Raw genomic sequence first — 25,079 nt, 5'->3', positions numbered from 1 at the left:
ATCACGGTGTGAAGAATACCCCAGGGTGGCACAAAAGAGAGCTCAGTGGTCCCACAGTTCAGGTTGCACCCCAAAAACCCCATCACACACATTTTAATATCTCATCTAGCAAAAAAATTACATCTGACCCAAATTTAAGTTAACACAGGCTTTTTAACTTCCAGATATTTAAAGAAATCTGTTGTAGGGAAATCACATATTGTCTGTTTCCAGGAACATACTTACTGATTTCTACCAAACGTCTTTCTGCCACGCTTTCCTTTCCAACAATTTAATTAGCCCCTCACCCTCTTTTCGTTTCTTCTTCTGACATACGGCGTGGAAGAAGGTTGGGCAATCTTATCCTGATTACTCATTTCACTTACCTACAAATAATTTCCTCTTGAAGACTGGTGTGGTGACCTTAATTTCTTTTCTGTGTGTATGCCAGGGCCTGGAGAATCTGACAGTGATTAAATTATTAATAAATTTATAGCATCCTTATAGTAGCAGCTATGAGAAATTGTGTTCTTTGAAAGTAAGTAGGCAAATGCTTTGTGAACTGGGGATGTGAAAGCTTTACCACTTTATGCCAACAACCATATGGTTTAGAGAGTGCAATGTCTGCGGCTGAGATATTGTTTTAGTTCAGTGCTGAGCCCCTTTTCCAGAAATGACAGCTGCTGGAGAGTGAGCGTACCCTCAATAGGCTAAGTATTCATGAAAATGTTCTGAACGTGAAACAAGCTCAGAAAAAAAAATCAATTGAAGCAAAGGATTACTATTGTAAAAATGTACCAAAATTATCTTATAACAAAGAGACCATTGTCCAGTGAATTTCAAATTTCCTTTTTTCTGAAAGCTATTTTTAGAATTTTGGTTCTATGAAGGTATCTTTTTTCAAGAGTCACACTCTTAGATTTTAGCTCCCTAGTCCGAGGCAAGTGAAATGTTGGGGTGCGGGCTTTGGCTGGGGGTGAGGGCTCTGGGGTGGAGACAGAAATGAGGAGTTCAGGGTGCAGGATGGGGCTCTGGGCTGAGGCAGGGGGTTGGGCTCTAGGCTGGGGCCAGATATGAAGGGTTCAGGGTGGGGGAGGGGGCTCCATGCTGGAGCATGGGGTTGGGAAGCGGGGGGGCAGGGGCTCTGGGCTGTAGCCAGGGATGAGAGGTTTGAGGTGCAGGAGGGGGTCCGGGCTAGTGCCAAGGTGTGTGGGAGAGGGTGCAGGCTCTAGGCTAGGGCAGGGGGTGAGGGTGTGGGATGGTGTCATAAATATAAAGGAAAGAGTAAACACCTTTAAAATCCCTCCTGGCCAGAGGAAAAACCCTTTCACCTGTAAAGGGTTAAGAAGCTAGGATAACCTCGCTGGTACCTGACCACAATGACCAATGAGGAGACAAGATACTTTCAAAGCTGGAGGAGGGGGAGAAACAAAGGGTCTGGGTCTGTCTGTGTGATGCTTTTGCCGGGGACAGAACAAGAATGGAGTCTTAGAATTTAGTAAGTAATCTAGCTAGATATGCATTAGATTATGATTTCTTTAAATGGCTGAAAAAATAAGCTGTGCTGAATGGAATGGATATTCCTGTTTTTGTGTCTTTTTGTAACAACATTTTGCCTAGAGGGATTCTCTATGTTTTGAATCTAATTACCCAGTAAGGTATTTACCATCCTGATTTTACAGAGGTGATTCTTTTTTTACTTTTTCTTCTATTAAAATTCTTCTTGTAAGAAACTGAATGCTTTTTTCATTGTTCTTAAGATCCAAGGGTTTGAGTTTGTGGTCACCTATGCAAATTGGTGAGGATTTTTAATCAAACCTTCCCCAGGAAGGGGGGTGCAAGGTTTTGGTGAGGATTTTGGGGGGAAAGACGTTTCCAAATGGGCTCTTTCCTAATAAAATAAACCCAGTTAGACGTTTGGTGGTGGCAGCAAAAGTCCAAGGGCAAAAGGTAAAATAGTTTGTACCTTGAGGAAGTTTTAACCTAAGCTGGTAAAAGTAAGCTTAGGAGGTTTTCATGCAGGTCCCCACATCTGTACCCTAGCGTTCAGAGTGGGGAAAGAACCTTGACATGGTGGTAGCTGTGGGATTAACTTGAAATCATTTTGAGATCAATTTGAGATTTTTTGAACTAGAAGCAGAGATTTGAAAAGGAATTTTTTTTTCCTTTGGGCTGCTGAAAAGCAGGGTTTTGGCTGAAAGCAGTTAGGTTTTTTTTTCTGCTTTGGGGCCAGAGCAGAGACAAAAGGGAATTGTCTTTGGTGAGCTGGAGTTTTCTCTACCTAAAGGCAGGGTAGTTAACCTCCTGCAGGGAAATTCACCAGTCTTCACAGACCTGAAGAAGATTTTTTTTTTTTTTAACCTAAAGGCAACTAGAGAGGGTTTCTGCCTATTTGCCTGGAGACAAAGGTGTTAGGGATTTTTTGGGTTTTTTTTTATTTGTTATTGTTGGGGGTTTTTTTGGATTTTTCTATAGGCTGACAATCACTATCAGAGAATAGAGGTATCATATTACAGCACAGCAAAATTTTACAAGCCAAGTTTTTTTGTTTGTTTGTTTTATTTCTAACTCTCGGGTGTAAAGTTAGTTAAAAACCAGAGAGGTAAAGATGACAGAAACCAAGACACTACACAAATTGGAGTTAGCCAGACTGGAGGCAGCGAAAGAGGCAGAAAAGGCCCTAGAAGCTGCCCACAGGAGAGAAATGGAGGCAAAGGACAAAGAAATGGAGGCAGCAAAAGAGGCAGAACACCACCAAGAGGCTGCTCAAAGGAGAGCTAAAGAGGCAGAACACCACTAAGAGGCTGCTCACAGTGGACACTTAGCTGAGGTGGTGGCTGAAATGCCTAAGGAACACATGAACCAGTATGAACTGTTTAAAACCAAGGCAAGAGTCAGAATGGGGCTAACACTCGAGCATTCCCGTCGGCAGTTCAAAGCCCTAAGGTGGAAACCAGACGTGTCATTTACCCGACATGCCTACCACACTGTGAAACATTGGGATGCCTGGATATCAGGAGCAAGTGTTAAATCTCCAGAAGATTTGCCCTTTCTAATGTAAATGGAGCAATTCTTAAAGAGTGTTCCTGAGGAAACAGAAAGATACATCCTAGATGGGAAGCCCAAAACTGTAATCGAGGCAGGGGAGATTGGAGCCAAATGGGTGGAGGTGGCAGAAAAGAAAAAAATTGGTCGCAGTTGGAGCGGATACCAGAAGGGACAACCTTAGACCACCCCCTACTACCGGGGGCTGCCCAAGGCCCCAACTACCCCCCAAGGAACCCTCCAGACATCTTATCGTCCCGCCACACCATTCTCCAGCAACCCACCTCGCCCCAGTGACCCGTCAGCTGGACGATGTTTTAAATGTAACGAGCCGGGACATGTAAAGGCCAACTGCCCCAAGAACCGCAACAGATTACAGTTCATTGCACCGGAATCACACCAGAGATCCTCAGGCCCAGATACCTCCCAGATACCCTTGGAGCAGAAGGAAACTGTGAGTGTGGGTGGGAAGAAGGTCACCAAGTGGAGGGACACCGGAGCACAAGTGTCGGCTATCCATGCTTCCTTAGTGGACCCCAATTTAATCAACCCAGAGATCCAAGTGATGATTCAACCCTTCAAGTCAAACTCTTTCAATTTGCCTACAGTTGCCTGTCCAGTACAAGGGCTGGTCAGGAACGTGGACTTTTGCAGTCTATGATGATTATCCCATCCCCATGCTGTTGGGGGAAGACTTGGCCAATCATGTGAAGCGAGCCAACAGGGTGGGAATGGTCACCCGCAGCCAGGCTAAACAAGCTGTCATGCCTAGCTCTGTTCCGGAAACTTCTACCAGGACCCGGTCAGAGGTGATGGACCCGGACACCAGGCCAATGTCTGCAACAGCAGTAGTGGATCCAGTCCCAGAGACCCAGACAGAGACAGAACCAAAACTGGCGGAACCACCAGCACCAGACCCATTGCCAGCACTGAATCCAATACTTGCAACCCCAACACCAGAGGGCCCCATCGAACCTGCACCGGCAGCAGCCGATAACCCTACACAAGAGGCTCAGCCGGAGCCTGAACCCCAACATAGTGCACCAGCGGAGAGCAGTTCACAGTCAATGGAAACAGCCCCATCCCCTACATCGCTTCCAGAGGAACCGAGCATAGGTCCACAATTCAATGAGGAACTGATGTCTCCAGCATCAAGGGAACAGTTCCAGACCGAACAGGAGGTAGATGAAAGCCTCCAGAGAGCTTGGACGGCAGCACGGAGCAACCCACTGCCTCTCAGCTCTTCTAATCGATCCAGGTTTGTTGTAGAAAGAGGACTTTTATACAAGGAAACTCTTTCTGGTGGACATCAGGAAGACTGGCATCCTCAGAGACAGTTGGTAGTTCCAACTAAGTCCCAGGTCAAGCTCTTGAGCTTAGCCCATGATCATCCTAGTGGCCATGCTGGGGTGAACAGGACCAAAGACCGGTTGGGGAGGTCATTCCACTGGGAGGGAATGGGCAAGGATGTTTCTACCTATGTCCAGTCTTGTGAGGTATGCCAAAAAGAGTGGAAAAACCCCAAGACCAGGTCAAAGCACCTCTCCAGCCACTCCCCATCGTTGAAGTTCCATTTCAGCAAGTAGCTGTGGATATTCTGGGTCCTTTTCCGAAAAAGACACCCAGAGGAAAGCAGTACATACTGACTTTCACGGATTTTGCCACCCGATGGCCGGAAGCAGTAGCTCTAAGCAACACCAGGGCTAAAAGTGTGTGCCATGCACTAGCAGACATTTTTGCCAGGGTAGGTTGGCCCTCCGACATCCTTACAGATGCAGGAACTAATTTCCTGGCAGGAACTATGGAAAGCCTTTGGGAAGCTCATGGGGTAAATCACTTGGTTGCCACTCCTTACCACCATCAAACAAATGGAATGGTGGAGAAGTTTAATGGAACTTTGGGGGCCATGATACGTAAATTCGTAAATGAGCACTCCCATGATTGAGACCTAGTGTTGCAGCAGTTGCTCTTTGCCTACAAAGCTGTACCACATCCTAGTTTAGGGTTTTCACCATTTGAACTTGTATATGGCCGCAAGGTTAAGGGGCCATTACAGTTGGTGAAGCAGCAATAGGAGGAATTTACACCTTCTCCAGGAACTAACATTCTGGACTTTGTAACCAACCTACAAAACACCCTCCGAACCTCTCTAGCCCTTGCTAAAGAAAACCTACAGGATGCTCAAAAAGAGCAAAAAGCCTGGTATGATAAACATGCCAGACGGCGTTCCTTCAAAGTAGGGGACCAGGTCATGGTCTTAAAGGCGCTCCAGGGCCATAAAATGGAAGCGTTGTGGGAAGGTCCATTCACCCTGGGAGTTGTTAATTATCTCATAGCATTCCCCACCTCCAACTGAAAGCCTAAGGTATACCATATTAATTCTCTAAAGCCGTTTTATTCCAAAGAATTAAGGGTTTGCCAGTTTACAGCCCAGGAAGGAGATGACACTGAGTGGCCTGAAGGGGTCTACAATGAAGGGAAAAGTGCTGGTGGGGTGGAAGAGGTGAACCTCTCCATGACCCTTGGGCGTATGCAGCGACAGCAGATCCAAGAGCTGTGCGCTAGCTACGCACCGACGTTCTCAGCCACCCCAGGACTGACTGAACAGGCATACCACTCCATTGACACAGGTAATGCTCACCCAATTAAAGTCCAACCTTACCGGGTGTCTCCTCAAGCTAAAACTGCTATAGAACGGGAGATCCAGGATATGTTACAGATGGGTGTAATCTGCCCCCCTGGCAGTTCGTGGGCATCTCCAGTGGTTCTAGTTCCCAAACCAGATGGGGAGATACGCTTTTGCGCGGACTACCATAAGCTAAATGCTGTAACTCGCCCAGACAACTATCCAATGCCACGCACAGATGAACTATTGGAGAAACTGGGACGGGTCCAGTTCATCTCTACCTTGGACTTAACCAAGGGGTACTGGCAGGTACCGCTAGATGAATCCGCCAAGGAAAGGTCAGCCTTCACCACACATCTCGGGCTGTATGAATTTAATCTACTCCCTTTCGGGCTGCAGAATGCACCCGCCTACCTTGACTATGTGGCCATATTTTCAGATTCATGGGCAGAACATCTACAAAAAGTCTTTGAGCACATAAGGGAGGCAGGACTAACTGTTAAGGCTAAGAAGTGTCAAATAAGCCTAAACAGAGTGACTTACCTTGGACACCAGGTGGGTCAAGGAACTATCAACCCCCTACAGGCCAAAGTGGATGCTATCCAAAAGTGGCTTGTCCCAAAGTCAAAGAAACAGGTTCAATCCTTCTTAGGCTTGGCCGGTTATTACAGGCGATTTGTACCGCAATACAGCCAAATCGCCGCCCCACTGACAGACCTAACCAAAAAGAAACAGCCAAATGCCGTTCAATGGACCGAAGACTGTCAGAAGGCCTTTAACCAGCTTAAAGCGACACTCATGTCTGACCCTGTACTAAGGGCCCCAGACTTTGACAAACCATTCCTAGTAACCACCAATGCGTCCGAGCGTGGTGTGGGAGCAGTTTTAATGCAGGAAGGACTGGATCAAGAATTCCACCCTGTAGTGCTTCTCAGCAAGAAGCTGTCTGAGAGGGAAAGCAACTCGTCAGTCACTGAAAAAGAATGTTACGCCATTGTCTACACTCTGGAAAAGCTACGCCCATATGTTTAGGGATGGCATTTCCACCTGCAAACCGACTATGCTGCGCTATAGTGGCTTCATACCGCCATGGGAAATAACAAAAAAACTTACTCGGTGGAGTTTAGCTCTCCAAGATTTTGATTTCGACATCCAACACATCTTAGGAGCTTCTAACAAAGTGGCTGATGCACTCTCCTGTGAAAGTTTCCCAGAATCAACTGGTTAAAATCATCCTTGAGATGTGGAAAATATTGTTAATCTTTCTATACTTGGTAGTATATTTAGAGGTGCATGTGTCTTATTAACTCTGTTTTTTCCTAGAGCTCCAGGAAGAAATCCCAGCCAGCGTTTCACCCTAACTGTGATTTGGGGGGGGCGTGTCAAATATAAAGGGAAGGGTAAACACTTTTAAAATCCCTCCTGGCCAGAGGAAAAAAACTTTCACCTGTAAAGGGTTAAGAAGCTAAGACAACCTTGCTGGCACCTGACCACAATGACCAATGAGGAGACAAGATACTTTCAAAGCTGGAGGGGGGGAGAAACAAAGGGTCTGGGTCTGTCTGTGTGATGCTTTTGCCGGGGACAGAACAGGAATGGAGTCTTAGAACTTAGTAGGTAATCTAGCTAGATATGCATTAGATACTCTGAAACCAGATAAACAGCCGTGTTAGTCTGTATTCGCAAAAAGAAAAGGAGTACTTGTGGCACCTTAGAGACTAACCAATATATTTGAGCATAAGCTTTCATGAGCTACAGCTCACTTCATCAGATGCATACTGTGGAAAATACAGAAGATGTTCTTATACATACAAACCATGAAAAAATGGGTGTTTACCACTACAAAAGGTTCTCTCTCCCCCCACCCCACTCTCCTGCTGGTAATAGCTTATCTAAAGTGATCACTCTCCTTACAATGTGTATGATAATCAAGGTGGGCCATTTCCAGCACAAATCCAGGGTTTAACAAGAACGTCTGAGGAACGGGGGGGAGGGGGCGCGGGCGGCTTAGGAAAAAACAAGGGGAAAATAGGCTTGAATAGAGACTGGGAGTGGCTAAGTCATTATGCAAGGTAACCTAAGTTAATTATATCCAATTTGCAAATGAATTCCAATTCAACAGTCTCTCGCTGGAGTCTGGTTTTGAAGTTTTTCTGTTGTAATATCGCAACTTTCATGTCTGTAATCGCGTGACCAGAGAGATTGAAGTGTTCTCCAACTGGTTTATGAATGTTATAATTCTTGACATCTGATTTGTGTCCATTTATTCTTTTACGCAGAGACTGTCCAGTTTGCCCAATGTACATGGCAGAGGAGCATTGCTAGCACATGATGGCATATATCACATTGGTAGATGTGCAGGTGAACGAGACTCTGATAGTGTGGCTGATGTTATTAGGCCCTGTGATGGTGTCCCCGAATAGATATGTGGGCACAGTTGGCAACAGGCTTTGTTGCAAGGATAGGTTCCTGGGTTAGTGGTTCTGTTGTGTGGTATGTGGTTGCTGGCGAATATTCGCTTCAGGTTGGGGGGCTGTCTGTAGGCAAGGACTGGCCTGTCTCCCAAGATTTGTGACAGTGTTGGGTCATCCTTCAGGATAGGTTGTAGATCCTTAATAATGCGTTGGAGGGGTTTTAGTTGGGGGCTGAAGGTGACGGCTAGTGGCGTTCTGTTAATTTCTTTGTTAGGCCTTTCCTGTAGTAGGTGACTTCTGGGAACTCTTCTGGCTCTATCAATCTGTTTCTTCACTTCCGCAGGTGGGTATTGTAGTTGTAAAAATGCTTGATAGAGATCTTGTAGGTGTTTGTCTCTGTCTGAGGGGTTGGAGCAAATGCGGTTGTATCGCAGAGCTTGGCTGTAGACAATGGATTGTGTGGTGTGGTCAGGGTGAAAGCTGGAGGCATGTAGGTAGGAATAGCAGTCAGTGCTGGAAATGGCCCGCCTTGATTATCATACACATTGTAAGGAGAGTGAACATTTTAGATAAGCTATTACCAGCAGGAGAGTGGGGTGGGGGGAGAGAAAACCTTTTGTAGTGGTAAACACCCATTTTTTCATGGTTTGTATGTACAAGAACATCTTCTGTATTTTCCACAGTATGCATCCGATGAAGTGAGCTGTAGCTCACGAAAGCTTATGCTCAAATAAATTGGTTAGTCTCTAAGGTGCCACAAGTACTCCTTTTCTTTTTGCATTAGATTATGATTTCTTTAAATGGCTGAGAAAATAAACTGTGCTGAATGGAATGGATATTCCTGTTTTTGTGTCTTTTTTTGCCTAGAGGGATTCTCTATGTTTTGAATCAAATTACCCCGTAAGGTATTTACCATCCTGATTTTACAGAGGTGATTCTTTTTTACTTTTTCTTCTATTAAAATTCTTCTTGTAAGAAACTGAATGCTTTTTTCATTGTTCTTAAGGTCCAAGGGTTTGGGTCTGTGGTCACCTATGCAAATTGGTGAGGATTTTTAACAAACCTTCTCCAGGAAGGGGGGTGCATGGTTTTGGTGAGGATTTTGGGGGGGGGAAAGACATTTCCAAATGGGCTCTTTCCTAATAAAATAAACCCAGTTAGACGTTTGGTGGTGGCAGCGAAAGTCCAAGGGCAAAAGGTAAAATAGTTTGTACCTTGGGGAAGTTTTAACCTAAGCTGGTAAAAGTAAGCTTAGGAGGTTTTCATGCAGGTCCCCACATCTGTACCCTAGCGTTCAGAGTGGGGAAGGAACCTTGACAGATGGGGTGAGGGGTGCAACCTCAGGCAGCCTTTACCTCAGGCAGCAGGGCAGAGGCAGCGCACAAGGCTGATATGGCTGCCCTTATGCCTAGGAGCTGGATGGACATGCCGGCAGCTTCTCTGGAGCCACACTGAGCTAGGTAAGGAGCCTGCCAGCCCCGCAGCAACTGGACTTTTAACAGCCTGGTCAAAGCCACCAGGATCTCTTTTTTGACCGGATGTCCCAGTCAAAAACTGGACACCTAGCAAACCTAGTTAGGGAGAAGGGCTTCACTGGGAGAGGTGACTGTCAGCAGGCTGACAGGCTAAGATGGAAGTCCAACAAAACTTTGGAGAAGAATCGAGATAGAGGTGCTGAACATTTTTTTGTAAAACCTCATAAAAAGTGAGTTTATCACTAAAGTTTGAAGCTCACTTACTCTAAGCTGAAATCACTACCAAGAGGAAAAGGGCTTCCCATGTAAGAAAGTCAAGCAGACAAGAAACAGTTGGTTCAAATGAGCATTCATAATTTTTGTTGCCACATTAATATCCCACAACATGATGGATTTTTAAAATAGGAGTGGAGCTAAGTGTTAAGTACCACAGGGGATCCTGGTTTACTGTCCATTAGCTTATGATAGGCCAAATTCCAATTATCTAGGTGGAGTTAGCATTAAATTAGGTAAGAAGGTAGATAAGCAGCTATTGTACATGGGCATGAACTCTTTTCCACATTAAATTGTATGGCTATTTGGCAGATGGCTTATAAAATGGCAGGGGGACAAGAGGCAGCTGCTCAGAGACCCCATCCAAGAAGCTGTGGTTTCAAGTGATAAGCTGAAGTTAGATTTTCAGCCTGAATTCATCAAGTTTGCTCAACAGAACTCAGTTGAGAACCATACCTGTCTGGACCGGTACAGGGTAGTTACAATTACTGAACATCTTTCAATCCTGGGCTTTGCTAAGGCCTTTGCTACCAGAAGGGCTGGTAGAAAGGCATACAGAAGTCTCCTTCACCAGTGAATGGAGAAGGCAGCCCTTGCTACCACAACCTCCTTTTGATAGCTTTCTGCGTAAGTAAGATGGAAGCAGTGTCTCTCACTGTAGGAAAATCTGGTCCCTCATGTTCTGATCCAGAGACTTCTTACAAGGATTGGTTACAAACCAATTGTCTGCAATTGTGTTCCTCTTGCCTGGCACATTCCTAGCTACAGATTGTTCCTAGAGTGCATTCATGATCAGCCAAGATAAAAATCATCTATTAGCCAATGGCGTGAGAGTCTCTGTATTACTTGCTTCCATGATCTTAGTCCACAAAACTGCCTCATATGCAAACATGCCATGCAAACTATAATACAGAAATGAGTTTCCATCACAAAAAACAAGACAGGCACTAAAGTCTCTCAGAGATGCACTGAAAACAAAGGGCTCAGATTTAGAACTGCTGAAACATACCTGGCCTGAAAAGCAGGACTGGAAGGAACGAAGAAAGGATACCTAAGGCGTATTGCTGGGATGTGAAAGAGAGCTGGACCAACACCCTACTGCAGCACTATATCTTGCAGGAACCTCCTTTGATGACCATCGTCAAAAAGGAACCAACTGAAACATTTGGAAAGCAGCATTTATACTCAACAGGTGTGTGCAGCAGGGGACTTGGCCTGTGCTTTACCTTACTACTACTGACCTCAGGAATCAAAAAGCTTGATAGCTAAGGGAGCCCCACCAGTCTATAGCTAAGGAGATAAGAATGAGGATATCCTGCACAAGTTGTAATGTTAGAGAACATGATGTCCCTTGCTACATTACATAAAATCACTGGCTTCAATATCATTCCTCTGTAGGAAGTGGTTAAAACACTAGTGACACTTTATAGTAAATTATTATCGCCAAAAACTAAACGTATATATTTTATTAGGTTTCCCTGATTTGAAATTACTTCACTGAAAAAACTGAACTTTTCAAAAGCAAACTAGGGCTATCAAGTGATTAAAAAAATTAATTGCGTGATTAATCGCAATGTTAAATAATAATAGAATACCATTTATTTAAATATTTTGGATGTTTTCTACATTTTCAAATATATTGATTTCAATTACAACACAGAATACGAAGTGTATAATGCTCACGGTATGTTTATTTTTTATTACAAATATTTGCACTGTAAAAAACAAAGAAATCGTATATTTCAATTAACCTAATACAAGTACTGTAGTGCAATCTCTTTATAATGAAAGTTGAACTCACAAATGTAGAATTATGTACAAAAAATAACTGCATTCAAAAATAAAACAATGTAAAACTTTAGAACCTACAAGTCCACTCAGTCCTACTTCTTGTTCAGCCAATCGCTCAGACAAACAAGTTTGGTTACAATTTGCAGGAGATAATGCTGCCCACATCTTGTTTACAAAGTCACCTGAAAGTGAGAACAGGTGTTCACATGGCACTGTTGTAGCCGGCGTCTAAAGATATTTATGTGCCAGATGCGCTAAAGATTCATATGTCCCTTCATGCTTCAACCACCATTCCAGAAGACACACGTCCATGCTGATGACAGGTTCTGCTCGATAACGATCCAAAGCAGAGCAGACAGATACATGTTCATTTTCATCATCTGAGTCAGATGCCACCAGCAAAAGGTTTATTTTCTTTTTTGGTAATTCGGGTTCTGTAGTTTCCGTATCAGAGCGTTGCTCTTTTAAGACATCTGAAAGCATGCTCCGTTTTTGGAAGGCACTTCAGATTCTTAAACCTTGGGTCGAGTGCTGTATCTATCCTTCGAAAACTCACATTGGTACCTTCTTTGCGTTTTGTCAAATCTGCAGTGAAAGTGTTCTTAAAATGGACATGCGCTGGGTCACCATCTGAGACTGCTATAACAAGATATATATGGCAGAAAGTGGTTAAAAAGAACAGGAGACATACAATCATCCCCAAGGAGTTCAGTCACAAATTTAATTAAAACACTTTTTTTAAACAAAGCATCATCAGCATGGAAGCACGTCCTTTGGAATGGTGGCCAAAGCAAGAAGGGGCATACACATTTAGCATATCTGGCATGTAAATACCTTGCAACATCGACTACAAGAGTGCCATGCGAATGCTTGTTCTCACTTTCAGGTGACATTGCAAATAAGAAGCAGTCAGCATTATCTCCTGTAAATGTAAACAAACTTGTTTGTCTTAGCAATTGGCTGAACAAGAAGTAGGACTAAGTGGATTTGGAGGCTCTAAAGTTTTACATTGTTTTGTTTTTGAGTGCAGTTATGTAACAAAAAAATCTGCATTCGTAAGTTAAACTTTCACAATAAGGAGATTGCACTTCAGTACTTGTATGAGGTGAATTGCACAATACTATTTCTTTTGTTTATCATTTTTCCAGTGCAAATATAATAAAAATAATAAAGTGAGCACTGTACACTTTGTATTCTGTGTTGTATTAGAAACCAATATATTTGAAAAAGTAGAAAGATCCAAAAATATTTAATACATTTCAATTGATATTTTATTGTATTCTAAAAGATGTCAATTAGGAGAACAACTGAACTGCCTCTTCAGACAAAACTGAGCTGAAAGCAAGATTCTCCAATAGTCTACTATTTAAATATGTAACAGACAGAAGGCAGCATTAGACGTTGCCTATAACATGAATATACCTTCCTTCCTGTTCCTAAGTGTGCCTTTATTGGAAAATGTTTAATATTTGAGACATCTGACATTTAAAATGCTAACAAACCAGGTTAATGTCAAAGACAAAGGATCAGGATTTGTTTACAGTTCTGTGGTAGTGTGCCAGCTCAGCAGCAAATTGAGCTTCACTACAGCAATCCTCAGAACACAAGGTGTAAATGGGGCTAATACCACAGGAGACTGGTTCAATCTTTCTCCAACTTCAGCTCCATTCGTTCTCTAATGGTGGTGGGAAACTATTGCTAAAGCCACATATGAACGGACTTCTCTATTGTAATTGTCCCAGTCAGATAAAACTTGAGATATAGGCAGCTTTCCTTTGAAAAAGACTGAAGGCAAAACTAAGCCAAACCAATCAGGGAAAATAAATTTGATGTAAAACCTATCCCATTTGTTCAGTTTAGTAACTTAAGAAATGAAAAAAAATCTTTTTTGCAATGGACAGAACAAGAGAATGCATAAACAAACAAGATAATACCACATTTCTTGAAAAAGTTTATAAGCTTTAATATAATAGAGTTTCCTTCATGATGTCTGAATTTTTTTAAAGTAAGTTGTGGAATTTACAAGTGTAAAAAAAAAGGAGAAAAAATATGAGATTTAAATTGGTTATGAATGCATTTTGCTTCATGAGACTTTTCAATAAATATTTGCTGAAATAGGAATTTTTATTTTTATTAAGAAAAAATAAGCACCAACATAAAAACAGTTAGTGCTAACTTTGTTAATTTACTGTATGCTTAACAGTGTTAATTGCGACAGGAATGGAAGAGTGCTCTCACCCAACACATTCCCTTCCACCCAATATGACGACAAATGCTGATTTTTAAATTAAATCGATTAAATTAAAAAGTCAATACCCTTACACAAGTTTTGTTCATAGATATATGTATTAGAAAGGGTAGTCAATACTTCATTTTAAAAAAACCACTTCAATGTAGCCTACGGTAGCTACAACCTATTTATTTCAGTAATTGTTAGAGCATACAAATTATCTGAAACAATGCAGAGTGCACTGGTCACCAAATACTAAAGCATCAAGGTTAATTTAACAGCAGCACTGGCCAATATTCAGCAACTGAATTAAATGCAGCGAACACTCATGTTAATTTGTTAAAACAGACAAAGTTGCGTGCCAGACATTTACTTTAAAACACATGCGAGTTTTCATTGAAATTTAGATCTGTAAAGAAAAGCATAAGGAGTCCAAGGTGCAACACAAATGAAGAAAGGTAACTTAGGTTTACAAGTGTTGGTCTGACATTTATGTGGTTTATGATGTAGTCATTAATGTTTCTTTAGTAAAAACCACGTCAATGCCTTTCAAGAATAATGGAACAAATCTGAGACGAGATTGGTGTTTTCTATCAGAGACGGGAAAAGAAAAGGGTGCCTTTTTCTGGCACCAACTTCTCTGGAGAGATGCTTTTTGTAGGCAAAGGCAAGAATTTCAAAGGCAGCACGCTCTTCTAACTCTGCCTATCTTGAAGAAGGATGAGAAAAGAAACCCATTCCCTGTGGGCTCAAGGGCCATACTGCAGAGACATCTACTGTTCCAATGGCCTGTCTCTCCTTGGGAATACACCTCCTGAACTGACAGTGGCCTAGAGCTGCTTAACATAAGCAGCAGAAAGGACATAGGAAGAACCAATACAGCTTCAAGTTATATTATTTCTTGACCATCTTTTCACATGGAAATCCAGAAGCAGAGCCTGACCTCTGTTGCTCTACCCCACAGCAAATTAGTGAAGCCCTGCAGGTGCTATTCATGGAAATTCACTGGATCAGAGGAGGATAGTGCCACAGAAACAGCACTGCCCCACTGCCTCTTTTGCACACAGGGAACTCCCAAAAATTGTCTAGGCCACTTTTTTAAAACGAAAAACAAAAGTCCGGACACTGCTTCCAGTAAAGCCTGTGTGAATTTTTTCATTGACTTCAATGGAATAAGGAGGAGTGATAATTTCCTGGAAACATGAAGAGTATTAGTGAAGTAACGCAGAGATGTGTGCTCCCTGTTAATATACTGTATTACCTAATTATGCTTGAAATTTGAACTCTGAAGTAGCAAGCTCTATGGTATCCTGCCACCATTCGTGGTAGCGCAAAAAGAAAATGTCAATAGAATGTCTGAGTGGATGGGTAGAAAATTGAGACCATTTACTAAGAAAAAAAATAAGCAGATAAAACAGTATCTAGTTTATTATGTATAGAAAGATTTCCAGAATTTACAAACACCCACATATTTCATTCCAGGAAGAGTTTTGATTTGAAGACTTCACCCATGGTTCTTTTTTTTCCTTTTTTCTCCTAATATATACACAATGGAAGACTGATTTCTTTTTTCTGCTTTTTGTAAGTTTCTGTGCAATAGATGAGTTCAAGTTGACACTTGTAAATACCATCTACAGTAAGTTTATCTTCATTTGAGTTAATACAGCCTATTTTACAAGAGGAGTACAAAATTATTATTTTTTCTTTTGGAAAGAATTTAGCTCAACGTCAGGGTTATCTTACAACTGATAGTATCAGTAAATATGACTGTACAATCAAGGCCCAGGGGCCAATGATTCATATTATATTATTTTCTGAATTACAATCTTAAAACAAGAATAGTACCCTACTCTATTCTTATTAGCCTTGTTTTAAGCAGGTTCCCCACTCTGTTTACAACAGAATATAGTATACCTCAGTTCCACATCAAAAAAGATGTGCTGTAGGAAAAGTTACATTTTAATTAAAAAAGTACATGTATAAATCAAAACCTATGTTAAATATTTAATACTCTTCAACCAACATTAACAGTTTTGTATGTAATAATTTACAATGATGATTTGTCATACAGGTTTTCAGCAGCAAATGAAATGTAATGTATCACGTAAATGTGCTAGTACAATTCCCATTCTCACCATGACATAGTGGTGGGCACATCAGTTCACCGTGTCCAGCTAAGTCCTTATGGTAGAGGATGAAGTAATAGAGACTCATTGTCCAGGTGTCACAGTGCTTTTGCTTGGCACAACACAGAATGTGCAGTTCAGTCAACTAACTCCTGAGGTTTGTGTAAAGTAAACAAACTGAACTGGATGCATCGTACCCATCTATGGACGAGGAGGAGGATGTGAGGTCCTAGTTGTGATTCATGTAACATTTATAGTCTGGATACCCATGAGTAAAAAGAAGGATTTGCTGAGGTTGTATAGGTCATCACTCTGAAATTGAAAGAGAAAGAAAGTAACCATATTAGGCTTGTAAACACACTGCTTATAATTACTGCTTTGAACAACACAAGTGACATGTGCCATTCAAACTTCAGTCTTTAACACCTTAGAAAAGAATGACATACAAACTGTACTCAAACATGTAACAATTACTAAAGCACCAAAGATGCTGAAAATCAGAAATATATTTTAAACATATTTGAGAGATTCACATATGGAAAAAAGAAAACAAGAGTGTTCATACTGATTAGATTTCTTGACACTAATTTCTATATCAAAGAAAAGAGTCCAGACCATTATCCTTCTGGGGTCTTTTGTACTCTCCGCAAGGAAGTTTTTGGTTAGATTGCTGACCCCACTTTCCTGCCTACCCAGGTGCACAATTTCTTGTATGAAAAGGTGCCATGCAACCTCAACATGCCCACCACTGACCATTAATAAGTTATGAAAAACTATAACAATGCAGATTTTGGACATTCCTATGGTGAAAGAAGTCAGGACCTATTGTTGATATCCACTGACGTCTTTTTAAAAATATAGTTCATATCATTGAGAGAAGACTGATGCCTCATCCATACGGTGTGTTAGTCTGTACTAGCAGGGTATAAATTCTAGTGTAACCCAGCATGTCATGCATCAACTGGCCCATGTTGACCCTGGTGGTATGCATTAGAAGTTCCCTAGTGTACCAGGGCTACTAAACTAGAATTTACATCCCACTTATGCGGACTAATGCATCATATAGACAACCTCTGACTCCTCACAAGATGCTGCAGCCATAATTCTGCTTCTGAGCCTACTCTCAGTAGGGAGGTTATGACATCATTAAAACTAGGACTTTGACAAAAAGTGACCCGCCAGCGAAAAATATTCCATAAACACCACTACTTTCTGTTTTATTTCTGGGCTAAATAGAATTTATAAGCTAAGATTCTGATTTTAACAAACGTGTATAATTTTCATAACATATACTATGTCTTAAAAAGAGAGATTAACAGTATATTTCCCCCTGCAAATAAAGACTTCCCAAGGGACACTGGAGTAAAAACTGAAAAGGCCTCCTGTCCTATACTCTCATTTCCCAAGAAACAGAATTTACTTTGTGTGGTCCTTCAAGTGAAAGGAAAATCTATCCTTGCAAATGATGCATGGTATGCTGTGAAAACTCCCTGGAGAATTCTCTCACAGATCTCTCATTTACTTTCAACTTTCTCCTGAACTCATATTGCAATCTACTGGAATGTTCCTACCAGAATATCTATATACAGCTTAACATAGCTTCACGGCTTTCAACTATGTTGGACCTAAAAATAGACAGTAATGCCATGCTTTATTAAAGGACGAGTGACAAAGAAAGAAATCACCTAATTTAAACAGAGAAGTAGTGAAATGCGCATGATTTGCTTTTCATTTCATATCTGGCTCTAATCCAGCATAGCTGAATGAATTTAGTCCAAGAACAAACTGTACTCAGTAGTATGGTCACAAGCTCCAACCTGCACAGTGGAAGAAACAGGAAGGGAAATGGACAATTTTTCCACTTATGTCAAGCTTGTTGTTTTGAGATTTTTCAATAAATAAAAACAATGTTCAGTGTCAAAGCAATATATCATATCTATTATCTAATGTTTCTGTAATCTACCTGAACTCCCAAATCTGTCATGCATTACTTCTAAAAATCCTCTCTTGCTTCCCCCAACACAACCAGTACCATCAAGACTCTTTTGTAAAGAAACCTGGTGCAATCTCTGGGTGTTACTCTCCAGTCTTCTGTACACAGAAACTAATACAAGAGAAAAAGCATTTTCTGGAGACAGGGAAATTATTATCTAGTGAAATCATTCAGAAACTTCAACTGTCCTGAAGAAAATAGTAATTATGGAAGATTAGGTACATAAGCTACCAAAACCTTTGGAAAAGTGAAACAGGGTGAAGGCTGGAGTAGGTTGTAGATCTAGGAATTTCTGTGACTCAGGATGACTGTCCAAAAATATATGGAGCAGTAACTGTAGTATGCTTTCAATGCATGTAAACTGGCTCTCAGTAGTTCCTTAGAAAAGCACTTTGAAAAGGATACTTGTAGAAGTAGTAGTAACATGGGTCAGTTTCAGATCTATTACCACACTTTCAATGTCTGCAAGGTTACAACAGGATACGATACTCTTGTAAAGATTTCCTGAAAATTATCTTGTGACACTACTGTGACACCATATAAGCAACTTCGGTTTCCCTGTAAGATAGTCTGGAGCAAAGACACCATTTTAACTGGAGAATCTTTCAAGATCTCAGAACTCTGTCCATTTGAATTAAGCTTTTGAGTGTATCAGCTGTTTTTGAAACAGGAATGAAGAGATGCTCTATACTACATCCTCTGAAACACTTTTACATAGATCTATAAAAAAAGAGTTATCCTATTTAAGTGAAGAGATTCTACTTTTAAACAATTTGTATTGTTCATTGAGATCTTAAAAAATAAGGCAAACAGTCCATATTATTTTGGTCTAAGTCTTCAAAATTTCTTTTAAAAAACCAAAACTATGTGAGTTACAAGGATTCTAAAGTAGGCATCTGAAACGTGTTACGCATGTTCTAAATCACAAAAAACATAACACACAAGTGACAAAAACATTTAGAAACACTGGATTCTCTGCTAAGGAAAGTTTTAGCCTAGACAGATGATTTTAAAATGACCTACTTATCAACTCCTTATCCCCCTTTGCCCCCAAAAAAACGTATAATGGAGATACTGACAACCCATACTATAACTGCACAACTGTGATGAGTGGTCTGACTGATTCCACACACAACAAAAACGAAGATAACATCCCTACTGAAAGCAGACCTGCTTCCTCAAGGTCACTGTAATATCACCATAACTACATAGAATAAACAGGGCCTTAGATCTGTGTGTACACACATAAATTAGAACTTATGAAGTGCACAACCATTAGAACTTAAAAACTTTATAGAGTATTTCTTGACTTCTGTGACAAAATAACTGAATTTATTATGGGAATGATTCCCATCTTGTGAGGACAACCTTGTCTGAATTAAATGGACAATACCGGGTCTCATCAGAAAGAGCTCCCAACATCAGAGAGATACCTGGTGGAGGTAGCAGCTATTGAGAAGACAACTTTGACAGGAAATATAACAACACATCTCATAGGAGTTCAATCAAGTTAGCATCGTAAGAACCAGAATGCTGGTTGACAATTGTGCTCTTCAACCTTGTAGGGTGAAATCAGAGTAGCCCTCGTAGAGAGCCACTTAACATTGGGATGTGCAGAAAACCTCCTTTTACTTAAGAACATAATGTAGCGAACAGACTTTTTAGCTTGGACACTTGTGTCCTATTTAAAAAGGTCCTCCTGGATGAACTCCAGGCAACCTCTAACCAACTTTAACATCACATTTAGCCCCTGGACTTTTCATTTGCAAGTAGAATAAGTTCGTTTTATAGACTTCTTTCTAGGAGCTATTACTGTTGATAACCTGGGTCAATTTTTGTTTATGTCACCTCTTTCAAAACACAAGACAGTTAGGATGAGCCGGTCTGGTCCTGGATAGAAGACTGGCCCTTGTGATGGCAGATCTCTGAGTCAGTGGCATCGAGAGATATTACGCTAGGTTGATGGTTTAAAAAACAAAACAAAAAAAACAAAAAAAAACCACCCAAGGATTTCCAGTGTTCCTCAGTTGAGGGAACAAACAAGAAAAATCACAGGACCTTCACCTCAGCCAATGGACGTGACAGGGTGAAATATGGATGGGATAAACAGGAATTAATGGATCTCTCTCACATGAGTTCTTGTCAGGGAAGCTTATCTATGCATGAAACCAGCATTCCCAATAGGCTTCAATAGGGACTGGACTTTTGTTAAGGCACAACTTGTTTTTTCATTACCGGTGCCTTCATTTTTAACATTCCTCCAAGACAAGACTTTGTATCTTATAGTATCCAATATATCCTAAGATACTTCAGAAACTATCATTCTGTATCTGATTTCTCTACACACAGAACCCTGATTAGCAGAACTGTCCAGGAAGTGATATGAGATCATTTCCTCCTTCTTCATTCATTATTACAACTACCATGATCCTGGAAGAGATCCTGAAGCACTTTGCCAGACCAAACACTAACGATCAGAGTGGAAAAAGCTGGCAACCATGTGCCAAGTAGGATTATTGTCTGTAGATCATACAATGAGAATATGAAGACAAGTCTCCTTCAGATCCATGGAAAACAGAAAACCTCTCTGTAGACAGCTGTCAAGTAGACTTGAGAACATCCCATCATGAACAAAGGCTCCTGTAGACACTTATTCAGGGCTCTGCCTGAAAATCTGTTTTCTGTCCCCAATTCTCCCAGGCTAGAAATATAGTAGGATGAGGAACTGCCCTTGAGTTCCCTCTGCCAGGGAATGGGTTGTATTACTCGAATCTGTAATAAATGATGGTGGACTGCCTTCATGTCCTGCCATTTCCATAGTTGACTTGAGACAAAACTGTCCATTTGATTCTTCCACAGCTCGGAATCACCCCCTATGGACAATGTTCAGGAACTTAATTTTGACCACTGGTGAGTACCTATTAGTTCCCAAAGTTAAAGAGCCTGGCACCAATCGGGGGGGTGGGGGTACTCAGGGTGAGGGTCTATTCAAGACACAGTTGGCAGAGTCTCATGAAGATTGCTCTGAAAATATCCATCATCACTTTAACTCCTTTCACCCCAAACTTGTTCCAACCACCAATGCAAAATGGTAATTTCTCCTGTTGTACTTCAGGGGCTCTTTCAACTTGCAATATGATCTGTATTCCTTTGCATTGTGTTTGGCAGGTGCCCGGATTATAATCTGACTTTTCTGATGACTCCATGACCACCATGTCTAGGGTGACCAGACAGAAAGTGCAGAAAACTGGGACGGGGGTGGGGGGTAATAGGTGCCTATATAAGAGACAGCCCCAAATATCGGCACTGTCCCTATAAAATCGGGACATCTGTTCACCCTAACTTTGTCCCTTGCCTTCCATAACATTTTCCACTGATATAACAAGAAAGCATGAAGCCGATTTGTATAGGAATTCGCTCTCATTGACCAAAGACACTCATGCCTACAAAAAACATTGTATCCCACTATTCTGAGTAAGAGATATATGGCATACCTAGTGTGATCACAGAGAAAGTGGCTGTCAAAAGACATTTTCCAGAGAGAAGCTCTTAGGCTGTGAAATCTTTAGTTTTGAGAGGCACTACACATGCAGTACTATCGACCAAACATTAGCACTGCTCATGCAAGGTATGTGGGGGTTGGAGAGGTCCTTAGATTGTCAGACAATCCCCTGTAATTCCTCCTGAGTGAGAAGCCCACTCTTTCAGGTAAAAATAACCTTCAGCTAGAAATGCCGAGTCTTTAACCACCAGGAAAGATAGCCTTGTCCATCCTCTGTAGTGTCACCAGTTTGGATTTAGACTGCTACATGCAAATAAACTGTATGCTTTAAAATGAAGGCAAGAGGACCGCAAAGTAGTAAACGGTGGGGCAAGATGTTGTTCTGCATCTTGGGCTACTCTCATCCTTCCACATGCAGCGTTGGGGGGAATGGGATGTAGAAGGCGGTGGGGTATGATGATTAAGGCTATGATTTAGACATGGGTATTTTCAGTAAAAGTCATGGACAGGTCAGAGGCAGTAAACAAAAACTCACAGCCCGTGACCTGTCCATGACTTGTGCTATATACCCCTAACTAAAATTTGGGCCAAGGGGCTGCAGGAGGGTTGCCCAAGACCCGCACTGGTGCTGGGGGGGCATGTGGCCTGGGACTCCCACTGGTGCTGGGTGGGAAGGCGGGGGGCAGCCTGGCAGACTCCCTACCAGGCTCCGCGCAGCTCCCTGGAAGTGGTCAGCATGTTCCTGCAGCTCCAAGGGGGAGGGAAGGCCAGGGAGGCTCCATGTGCTGCCCCTGCCATGAGCTCCAGCTCCCCCTGGCCAGGAATTGCAGCCAATGGGAACTGCAGGGGTGGTGCTTCCAGGCAGGAGCAGTGCGCAGAGCCCTCTGGCCCCTCCACCTTGGAGCTGCAGGGACATACCAGCCGTTTCCGGAGAGCCCGCTCGCCCCCGAGGTAAGCGCCGCTCCGCACCCCAACTCCCAGCACTCAACCCCCTCCCACACCCAAACTGTCCTAGCAGTGGCCAGTGCAACTGGCCCAGGGATTGCCTGATCTGCTCGGACAGCCCCAGAGCCAGCCGCTGCAGAAGTCACGATCTGTGACTTTCCGTGTCATTCACAGAGCCTTAATGATGATCCACAGTGGCAGCTAAGCACTACAGCCTGGTTGGAATGGCATAGTGACTTGCAGCAGCAGAAGCTAGGTACAATAGCCCAGATGGAGGACCATGGTGACACAGCAAGGGACACTGACCTGCTATTTTTCTATTCTTAGGGATGGTTAGAAAATCCTATTAGTTTCTTATGATATCTTCCCACAGAGCATGCAAAGGGATATAAATATAATTTATCTAGAGAGCCACAGACCTTGGCCACAGTATCAAAATTCTCTATTTTCTGTTTGTTTGTGTTATTTTTGATCCTCTCAGTCTGATTCAGACAGGTTGCTGTGTTAGTCTGTATCAGCAAAAAGAATGAAGAGTACTTGTGGCACCTTAGAGACTAACATATTTATCTGGGCATAAGCTTTCGTGGACTAAATCCACTTCATCAGATGCATGCAGTGGAAAAGATAGTAGGAAGATAGATAGATATCACGCACACACAGAACATGAAAAAATGAACAACTCTAATGAGTCTAATCAATTAAGGTGGGCTATTATCAGCAGAAGAAAAAAAACTTTTGTAGTGATAATCAGGATGGCCCATTTCAAACAGTTGACAAGAAGGTGTGAGTAACAGTAGGAGAAAAATTAGCATGGTGAAATAGTCTTTAAGTTTGTGTAATGACTCATCCACTCCCAGTCTTTATTCAAGCCTAATTTAAATGGTGTCCAGTTTGCAAATTAATTCCAGTTTGGCAGTTTCTTGTTGGAGTCTATTTTTGAAGTTTTTTTGTGGAAGAATTGCGACTTTTAGGTCTGTAACTGAGTGTCCAGGGAAGCTGAAGTGTTCTCAGACTGGTTTTTGAGAGTTATAATTCTTGACGTCTGATTTGTGTCCATTTATTCTTTTGCACAGAGACTATCCGGTTTCGCCAATGTACATGGCAGAGGGGCATTGCTGGCACATGATGGCATATATCACATTGGTAGATGTAGAGGTGAACGAGCCTTTGATGGTGTGGCTGATGTGATTAAGTCCTATGATGGTGCTTTGTTGCAAGGACAGGTTCCTGGGTTAGTGTTTTTGTTGTGTGGTTGCCGGTGAGTATTTGCTTCAGGTTGGGGGGCTGTCTGCAAGCAAGGACTGGCCTGTCTCCCAAGATCTGTGAGTGAAGGATCATCCTTCAGGATAAGTAGTAGATCCTTGATGATGGGCTGGAGAGGTTTTAGTTGGGTGCTGAAGGTGATGGCTAGTGGAGTTCTGTTACTTTCTTTGTTGGGCCTGTCCTGTAGTAGGTGACTTCTGGGTACTCTTCTGGCTCTGTCAATTTGTTTCTTCACTTCAGCAGATAGGTACTGTAGTTTTAGGAACAGTTGATAGAGATCTTGTACGTGTTTGTTTCTGTCTGAGGGATTGGAGCAAATGTTGTATCTTAGAGCTTGGCTGTAGACAATGGATTGTGTGATGTGGTCTGGATGAAAGCTGGACCACATCACACGATCCATTAGGAATATATGGTCTCAGTAACGCGCCACACTGAGATTTAACACAATACTTCAGGTGCGAATCCAGAAAACCAAAAGGGAGAGGGAATTTTTCATTAAAATTATGACTTAGATATACATGGCACAATGAAATATGAAACTGTATATCATTTTACACATATTTTACACAAGGTTCCTAAATTACACCATAAATTAAGTAGTGCCTAATTATATTACCTATCCTGACAAAGATAAACCTACTTCACTAATTTGCATGTGTTAGACTGTGCAACCTGGACTCACATTGGTGAGCATTACATGACAAGTAGTATGCTTTTCAATGGCAAAAGTTGTGGTGTCTCCTTTAAAATTATTCGATGGCAAATGCAGAAATTATTCTTTTATTAGGGTGTTTTTGCATCATGTTCTAATTTTAGGCACTGAACTTGCTGTCCAGAGTTTATGCCGCATGTTTTAGTTGAAATTTTCCACAACTGTGAAACAGCAGGGTTAATACACATATTCAACATCTGATTTACAGACTCAAAACAGCCTTAACAGAACATGACAAATTTTAGTTTGTAATCCATTGGTAGTATATTTACAAATACATGTTTTATATTTTCTAAAATTTTACTAAATGAAAAAGGACTCAAAATATTTCTTTTAAGTATTTAAAGTTTTTCTCTTAAACAGTAAGAGCATTTTATTTGTCCTCTCCCCAGGGTAGTATTATAAAATGTTTCAATGGGGAAAGCGCCTGATATAGATTCAAGTCATCATCTGGGTGTCCTATTGTTTCTTATCAACAAGCATCAGTGTTTCCTTAACAACATACAAAACAGCACACACGAGACAAATGTTTTAATAGATGGTGCTAGGACTAGAGCGAGCTGAGGTAAGGATCATTAACATTACTGACATCACCGTTGGCAGCTTAACAAAAGGGAAAACCTGTGTTTAATTTATTTCCTACTCACCACAGGCTGTAGCTGAGTCCCCAGTAATATGGTTTGTGGTTAACTTTATGGAAGAAGT

The 25,079-nt window shown here is 41.7% G+C and overlaps 2 protein-coding genes across 3 annotated transcripts in view; both read right to left on the bottom strand.

The window, feature by feature from the left end:
• The window catches only part of LOC141993703 (uncharacterized), a 448,175-nt gene that overhangs the window by 386,127 nt on the left and 36,969 nt on the right, over positions 1-25,079 (bottom strand). The gene's annotated exons all lie outside the window — the stretch shown is intronic.
• IRS1 (insulin receptor substrate 1) overlaps positions 13,588-25,079 on the bottom strand; it is a 90,210-nt gene continuing 78,718 nt past the window's right edge. For both annotated transcript variants that reach the window (XR_012640990.1, XM_074963905.1), the window contains one exon: positions 13,588-16,271. The gene's annotated coding sequence lies outside the window, so the exon portion shown is untranslated. The remainder of the gene's footprint in view (positions 16,272-25,079) is intronic.

The sequence above is a fragment of the Natator depressus genome, chromosome 9 (genome assembly GCF_965152275.1).
Source record: "Natator depressus isolate rNatDep1 chromosome 9, rNatDep2.hap1, whole genome shotgun sequence".
NCBI lineage: Eukaryota > Metazoa > Chordata > Testudines > Cheloniidae > Natator > Natator depressus.
Note: the sequence above shows the minus strand (reverse complement) of the source record. Positions and strands in the feature narration are given on the sequence as shown.